Genomic DNA, 9,237 nt, shown 5'->3' on the forward strand with positions numbered 1-9,237 from the left:
CACAAAGGCCAGAAATACCAGTGCCATCAGGAGGTCCACCAGTGGGGCCAGGACATTAGACGCCCTCACACTGTTGACCCCCCCAAGCACCAAGAAGACAGAGCATCACTTGCCCCAGAGCCCCTAGCTATACCTTGTGGCTAATAGCCACCGATGGACCTCTGCTCCATATGCTTATCTAATTCCCTTTTGAAGCCGTCCATGCTTGTAGCCGCCACCACTTCCTGTGGCAGTGAATTCCAAGTGTTAATCACTCTTTGGGTGAAGAAGTACTTCCTTTTATCCGTTCTAACCCAACCGCTCAGCAGTTTCATGGAGTGCCCACGGGTTCTTGTATTGTGAGAAAGGGAAAAAAGTACCTCTTTCTCTACCTGCTCTTTCCCATGCATAATCTTATAAACCTCAATCATGTCACCCCTCAGCCCTCACTTCTCCAAGCTAAAGAGCCCTAAGCACCTTAACCTTTCCTCATAGGGAAAGTGTTCCAACCCTTTTATCATTCGAGTTGCCCCTTTCTGCACTTTTCCCAAAGCTATAATATCTTTTTTAAGGTGTGGTGACCAGAACTGCACACAGTATTCCAGATGAGGTCGCACCATTGATTTATATAGCATGCAGCTTCATGCATGCAGCTCCAAGGGTAGCAATCTGGCAGCAAGACTGACTGAACCCCCCCCCCCCCCGCTCATCGTGAGGAAAGTGGGAGGGGAAGGGTGGTGGGTTGGTTTCTGCCATACCTTTCTGTTGTGCTGTTGCGGTCTTTGTGACCTACCTACCTCATAGGAAATTTGTGAGGATGAAGTCACTACAGTCACTTTACACAAAGGTCTCATTTTTAGAATAACTTGTCAGATTACTTTACGGTTATATCAAAAAAATACTGATTTGGTTATACTATTAGAAACACATCATAGATCGATAACTATGAATTTATTGTGAGGTGAACTGTCTCCAGTTTAATAGGTTAAGCATTCATATTTGAACAACTTTTCTGCTGTACTTTATTAGAAGAAGAATATATCTGCTGGCAAGGCGGGATATAAATAAATAAATTACTTTAGCAACAACAATTTCAATAGTTTTATTTAACTAAAACAAGCATATGTATATTTGTATTTGCTTAAACATCCATGGCCCTGGTCACACGGCAAGGGAGAGGCACGGGAGTCCCGCGGATTTTCCGGGCGGGATCTCACCCCAACATCTGGGAAGCGCGGTGCTCCTGTGGCAAACCCGTGGCTCCCTGCCAAAGGTGCGGAGTTAAAAACTAGTACCTACGAGGTTCTAGTTTCCAGAAACCGCAGGGCCAAGGGCGGGCGTCTGATCGCATACCCGGTGGACTTACATGGCATCCGGTGCCCACTGCTGTTCATCTCAGGTTGCGCAACAACGCCCAACAGTGCATGCGCACAAAGAGTGATTGCCAGTGCGATCGTGCGTGCCGCGCTGCAGGATACCCGTCTGATCGGCATTTCCCCCGAACCACGGGACCTCGACCGGGACGTGTGCTCAGGCAGCCACGGATTCGTTTCCTCCGGGGCATTTAGCCACACCTTCCCCCGGCAATATCCGGCCCGTGTAACTGAGGCCCATGTTTGTTAACTGATGTGGTTAAACAAAAATATCTTTTAAAAAACCAAAAACCTTAGATTATCAGCTCAGTCCACACATGAAATACTGTCCTCTGTAGTTCACTCATCTTCATCTTTGCTCATAATCTGGAAAAGAAAAACAGGCTTTCCTGCTTTATCGGGTCCCAAATGATTTCTCAATTTTGAATGGCAGAGTCCAAAGGAAGAGAATATTCTTTCTAAGCCAGGCAGAAGAAGCTACTGCTGTTAAAAGTGAAATCATTACTTCATTCTCTAAATTCAAGTGCTTAAGTGACTTCCACCAGTTCACTGGTGTGACTTTCTTTAAAACGTCATCAGCAAACATATTTCTTGAACGGTTCCCCTTAGCTCTGAAATTTATTATAGTGGTCATTACAGGTGGATGATGACTGGATACTCATGTCATAGCTAATTCCTCTTCCTCAGCACTTAAGGTTTGACCCTGGTACCAGATGTTGACAATATTTGTGAGAAAATGAGCTGCAGACTGTGCTTGTCCCGTTCATTTTTTAAATGCTTGTAATTTAAATTTGTCAGTTTTTAGTCCTGTTTTTAAGTACTCAGTTCTTTCCAAATTTCAACAGCATCAGCAATAAAACAGCTATTTTTCTGTATTTTGTTTAAAGCTTCAGAAATGGGTTTCAGGACGCTCAGCATATGTTCAACATTTCTCTTAAGCCCAGTGTTGAGGATTTTGGCCTTGACAGTACCATCTATTTTCTCTCGCTTTTGTTCAAAAACTGTCATCCGAATAGGCCAGTTCTTGATATACTGCTTAAAACAGTTCACTGCAGAGTTCCTCTAACATCTTGTGGGAGTGTTAACTTGGTTCCACCGATTCTTTTCAGAGCTGCTGCTGCAAAATGATTGTTAAGGAAGCATTTAGCAATTTCAGCAACATTAGTCTTTATTTCTGGAACACTGAAGTCTTTGACTAGGAGTTGCAGCAGATGAGCACTGCAGCCAAATGTTATTAGCTTTGTATTCCCTTCCTGCTCTTCTAAATTTCTTCTCATCTTGGATATATTTGCAGCATTGTCTGTGACCAAACTGCATACTACACATTTGCATTTTTGTTCACATGCTATTATAGCTTTTGCTGCCACTTCTTGTAAGTATTCTAATGTGTGTGCATTTCCTGACGTATCAATTGTTTCTGCAAGGAAGACATTCCCTTCTGTTGTTGTACAAGCACATATATCAGGATCATTGTGGACATTACTCCACCCACCAAGACTTTGGTTAACAATTTTACTCTCTAGAGCTGTTGCATGTTGCTCCATTTCTCTGTCATACACTTTATCCAGCAGCTTCCCTGCAACATCTGCTCTGCTAGGTGGACTGTATCCTGGTCTCGGTGATTGAACCATATTAATGAAGTGTGGGTTTTCAATCAGATGGAAAGAAGAGTTTGTTGCGTAAACAAACTGGACATTTTCCCCATCATTTAACTCTTTCTAATCTGCTTGTTTTTAACAAAAATGTATCTATGGTGGTTCTTGGATGGTCAGCTTTTTTCTTTCTTTTAGCTGATCTACTGTGGATATGTGATGTCTGTGATGTGACTGAAACACTATCCTGGTCAGATAGCTCAGAAACTGTAGAACAGGAGGATGGTGATCTCGAAGGTGGATAGTTTCCAAAATCCTTTATATTGACGATAGATTCCCCTAAACAAAAAAAGTCAATGCTGTTATTTTATTATTTATACCATTTCTGTTTATTTAGTATTACTCACAGTACTCACTGCCATTCAGTACTCTCCAAAAAAGCTATATTTGCTTGTTTCATGTCTTTATTTCTTCATAACAGCTGTATCAAAATGACAGTAACTTGTAGTAATAATAAGAAATATAATTTTGTTCCAACATGACAGTTCCTCAAGGCAGTCTTTAAGAAATATGATGAAATCAAAATGTTTATCAACCTGAAGATCTTGCCTGTTCAAACATGTTACTTTTGTCATCTTCATCACAGCACTTCTCATGATGTTGTTTTATTCAGGCCTTGCATTTCTCTGTTGCATTGTTTGCATTTTGCACGCTTGCCTGCCTTACTTATAGGTAGAGGAGTACCGAATCAGGTTCAAGACTTTTAAGGCCTTGAGCGGTCTGGGACCAACGTATCTACAGGACTGTCTCTGATATGTCTCCAGGAGAGCCTTATGCTCTTTGAATAACAACTTGCCAGTGATCCATGGCCCCAAGGATATCTGGATGTCCTTGGCCAGGGCCTTCTCGGTCCTGGCCCCTGAACTGGTGGAACTCTGCCAAATGACATCAGGGCCCTGTAGGTCTTATGTAGGCCTGTAAGGCAGAGATGTTCCGCCAGGCTTTTGGTTGAGGGCAGCAACGATTACCTCATTGGTTGGTACCCTTCCTCCCCCTCCCCCGTTTTTGCTCTTGAGTTCCCTTTCTCCCTGCCCAGAAAAGGGGCCGGTAGTCTGGAATTGAGGCAAATAATATTATAGGAAAATCACCATCTTGGATCTTTTATTCTGCATTGTAATTTTTATTAAGTTATATATTGAATTTTAATGTTTTTGTATATTTTATGGGATCATGCCTTGTACATCACCCAGAGCTCGGCGTAAGCTGGGATAGGGCCTCTTTTTTACAGCCTGCTGCCATTATAAGTTTTCTCCCCCAGGGAAAGAATAATATCATAAACCTCAAGCTATACACACAAAGATCCAAAGACTTGTGGAGTATTCTGTTCAAAAGATTTCGCTTTCATTTTTACTGCTTGCCTCTCCCTCCTCACGCTTAGCTTCTTGTGCCCATCTATTCCACTGCCAACAAGCATGTTTGGTGTAGTGGTTAAGTGCGCAGACTCTAATCTGGGAGAACCAGTTTTTGGGGTTTTTTGAAATATTTTTTTTAATCGCAAACATACATACAAGAAAACACACAAACATATAGTACATACAAATTGGGGAGATCTTCTGAATCTATGTAGTAGTAGTCTATTCAGTTACTTGTTACAGTATCCAGTTAAATGTTAAAAGCCTTAAAGCAAAGACTATTTTATCTATAAAGTCTGTATATAATTGTAAATAATATCTATAATGTCTCTAATACATGTTAAAGGAGTTATATAGTTCATTTATTGTAGTCTTCCAACCAGGTGTAAAATCTTGACCATGTGTTGTGAAATTTTTATTCTTGTCCTCTCAAAAATAGTTAGTTTATCCATCTCCGCTGTTTCCAAAGTTTTACTTATAATTTCTTCTTTTAAAGGGTATTTCATCTTTTCACCAATACTTGGCATACAATATTCTCGCAGTGGTTTACATGTATAATAAGATAAAAATAATCCTTTTTACAATTTTCTGGTCTTACATTTAATAAAAATAATTTATTTATTTTATTTATTTATTAAGATTTATCCCCCGCCCTAATTTAACAAGATGGTCTCTGGATGGTTCTCCAGGGTGATGTTATCCTATAGCTCAAACAGGTAAATCCAGTGGTCACGCAGAAATTGTGGCAGATCTTCCTGGGCCATCCTTAACCCCGATGTTGTCCACCTCATTGGTGGCGGTGGTAGTGGTGGCCCCTATGTGAAAGCCTGGCGGAAGAGCTCCGTCTTACAGGGGTAATTCAGGGGTAAAAAGGCGGGGTATAAATCCAGTCTCTTCTTCTCTTCTTTGAAACTTACCTCTTAAGAGGTGAGCGGTTGTTGTTGTTATATTTGTAGTCTTTTTCTCAGCTTTGTAAGTTTATTTTTATAACATGTTTTGCTGTGAAAAAGAGGCATGTGATCTCTGCAGACACAAATCCACCATTTTGAGAGCTGTAAAACGAAGCATCTGTATTAATATCTTCTAGATAGAAAAATTGCCCAGTACTCTTGTGAATGGATTAATAGAATTCATTTACCAAAAATTTGCCTCATGCTACATAATTAGAAACATCATTATTTCATGATGAATAACCTTTAGACTATAATATATCTTAAATAGAAAACAATCTTTAGATAAATTATTCCTCAAAAAGCATTTTATTAAAAAAAATCTAGGTTTTTAATTTTTAAAAAATCATTGTTTTTTATCCACCCTTAGTAGATGTATCTGAATTGCTGCCAGCTACTGTAGTATGTGTACCTTAATTCTTGCCAGTTTGAGAGGTAGGAAGAAATAAAAGTTGAAGTTAGAAGAAAATAGGCTCTGTAGTAAACAAAAAAAAGTATATTAGTTGAACAGAAATCTGCTCAGTCATAATAGAACTATCAGCATATACATTAAAATGAACTGCATAAAAATGAACATCCTGTACTATTAGATATATTGTGGCCAATATATTTTTAAAACATTTTAAATATTGTAAATGTCTACAGTATACATATAGATTACCATTATGTAATGCTCTAGGTTACCTTACATAAAAAATTGCGTAGTCCACATTTTAAATAAAATGTTAACTTTCACTCATTATGAAAAAGAAAGCTATTGGAAATTCCTTGGGCTTTTTCATGCTTTCCATTTTGAGAGTGAGAAACGTTGCCCTAAGCATTTCACTCATTTCACTCATTCTAAAACAAAGCATTTTGTGTGTGTGTGTGTCATGCCTGCCCCTGCTGATGCCATGCCTGCCCTTGCTGATGCCCCTGAGGAGGCACCTGCCAGCCAGGAGCCTGTGGACTTACAGGCTCCTGAGGACAGTACTGCAGCAGAAAGGCAAAGACTGGATCCTGTAGCTGAAAGCTATCTAAGTGGTGAGGAGGATAGAGCCTCCCAGGGAACACCTGCAAGGGATCAGTCTCTGCTGCAGCCCAGTAGTTCATCAGACTCGCCCCCACCTCCTGTAACCAGGCTCAGGAATGTAAGAAGACAACAGCTGAGAGAGCGAAGGCAGAATGCACGCATGCGTGCCAGAAGATCTCTTAGCCCTGATTACTGACAGGATCCTGTCCTCACTCCTGGCTAGCTAATGAGTTGATTAGCTAGCACTGTATATATGCAAGTCTGTTGCCAGCAGTCATTTGTGCTGGCAAACGTCGTTTGTTCAGGACCTGAATCCTTGCATCTCTGCTCCAGACCTTGTGGAATTCTTCTCGGCTTGATCCTCGGCTTTTGACCTTTGGCTTTGTTGACCCTGCGTTCATCTCTGACTCCTCTGGTATTGTTGTGATTTATGGACTTGAAACTTTGGTATGTCTGACCCTGCTTTTGGACTGTGATTTAAACCTGCTTGAACCTTGCTACCTGATTTGCCCGGCTTGACCTCGGACTGTTCCTGGACTTTTGCTTGCTTGTGTCACGCCCCCTGGTCCTGCCGTGACAGATTGCCAGCACCCACAACGCTCACACATCCCCACCATGGAAGACGGAGCAACCGGAGGTGTGGACCCCATGGAGGAAATGCTAGCACAGGTACAGCACTTAACTCAAGCTGTGATTGCTTTGCAACAACAGGCTGCTACAAATGCTGTTGCTGTAGCAAATGCTGGTACACCTCCCCCACGTTGCCCAATAAATCCTCCTGATCGTTTCGGTGGGAATGTTGATGAGTTCCAGGCATTCCTTGCCCAATGTAATCTGTATATTGAGCTCAGGGCTCGGGACTTTGTTTCTGAGAAGGCTAAAGTTTGTTTCATTTTAAGCCTCCTTAAAGGGCAAGCTGCCAAATGGGCCACGCCCTTGCTGGTGGGGAATTCTCCCTTACTATCTGACTTCCAGGCTTTCAAGGCTCATTTTGCCGCTGCTTATGCCAATCCTGTGAAAGCTGAAACAGCTAACCGCAAAATAAGGGCTCTTACTCAGCATAAAACCTCTGTCGCTCAGTACACCAATGAGTTCCAGCTGCTGGCTCAAGACCTGACATGGAATGAGGCAGCGTTTATTGACCAGTATACTGAAGGGCTGTCTGACGAAATTCTAGATGAACTTGCACGCAGTGAACGCCCTGACACTTTACAAGCCCTCATCCATCTCTGTCTCCGCATTGATGGGAGGTTACAGAGCCGCCGCCAAAACAGAAAAAAGGCTCTCGCCTTCCCCAGCAGAACCCTTCAGACCTTCCACCGGCCTTCCTCCCCCGGCTCCTCTCCACCTCCTGCAGGCACAGAGCCCATGCAACTTGGCACCGCTCGGCCCCGCCTTACTTCTGAGGAGAAGCTGAGACGGCGCACTCAACAGCTGTGTCTGTATTGTGGAGAAGCCGGGCATTTTGCCTCCAGCTGCCCTGCCAAGCAGAAGCGCTCACCACAACCGGCTCCACCGGTAAAAGAGCAGCCCCAAGCCTGACCGGACCCCCCGGTTTGGGGCCTATTCTGGGGTCCTCCAGTACTCCATACTCACCACAGACTCCCTTCCTGGTGCCAGTGCGGTTGCAACTCCCAGACAACCGCTGGCTCTTCATCCACGCCATGTTGGACTCAGGGGCCGCCTGTTGTTTCATGGACATTCTTTTTGCCAAAGAACACGGCGTTCCCCTTCAAGAGAAGGCAACCCCAGCGCTTGTAGAAGCCATTGATGGACGCCTGCTCCGCTCCGGACCCGTCGTCCAAGAAACCCAGCCACTCACCTTGTGGATACAGCAGCACCAGGAACAAATAACTTTCGACTTGGTGAGGATGCCGAGGTTTCCAGTCATCCTGGGTCTCTCCTGGCTGCGCCACAACAACCCTCAGGTAGACTGGGTACATCAGGAGCTCCAGTTCGGCACCAGTCCTGCACCCACGCCTTCCGTGGAAACGATGGTAGACACCCCGTCTTCAGCACCATCGCCAGAACCATCACCAGCTGCTTTGCTGCTGGGCGCTGCGGCTCCCGCTTTACCTGCCACCTATCAGGACTATGCAGACGTCTTTGACGAAAAGGAGGCAGACCAGCTACCCCCGCATCGGCCCTACGACTGTGCCATCAACCTCATCCCCGACGCTCCGTTACCCTCAGGCCGCCTTTACCCAATGGCAGAACCGGAGCTGGCTGCGCTGAGGGACTATTTGGACAAAAATCTGGCCAGAGGGTTTATTCGGCCCTCTACGTCTCCTCTGTCTTCCCCAGTCCTCTTTGTGAAAAAGAAGACAGGAGACCTCAGGCTCTGCAATGACTACAGGGCCCTGAACAAAATCACCATACGGGATAGGTACCCCCTCCCGTTGATCCCTGAGCTCATGGACCGTTTGCGGGGAGCTCAAATCTACACAAAGCTAGACCTGCGTGGCGCCTACAACCTGGTGAGAATCAAGGCAGGAGATGAATGGAAGACCGCCTTTGGTACCCGCTATGGCCAATATGAGCACTTGGTCATGCCCTTTGGCTTGACCAACGCCCCTGCAGTGTTCCAACGCTTTATGAATGACATCTTCCGTGACCTCCTCGACCGCTTCGTGGTAATTTATTTAGATGACATCCTGATCTTTTCCGCCACCGTGCCTCAACACATTGACCACGTAAGGCAAGTGTTGCACCGCCTGCGCACCCATGGACTCTATGCGAAACTAGAAAAATGCGAGTTTCATCGTAAGTCTGTTGAGTTCCTGGGGCATATTATCTCCCCTGAAGGCACGCTGATGGACCCCAAGAAGGTGGAAGCCATTCTCCAATGGCAGCCTCCCAAAAACCGGAAGGATGTTCAACGCCTCCTGGGGTTCTCCAACTACTACCGCCAATTTATAC

The sequence above is a fragment of the Gekko japonicus genome, unplaced genomic scaffold, assembly GCF_001447785.1.
Source record: "Gekko japonicus isolate JY-2015 unplaced genomic scaffold, Gekko_japonicus_V1.1 scaffold2269, whole genome shotgun sequence".
Taxonomy (NCBI): Eukaryota; Metazoa; Chordata; class Lepidosauria; order Squamata; family Gekkonidae; genus Gekko; species Gekko japonicus.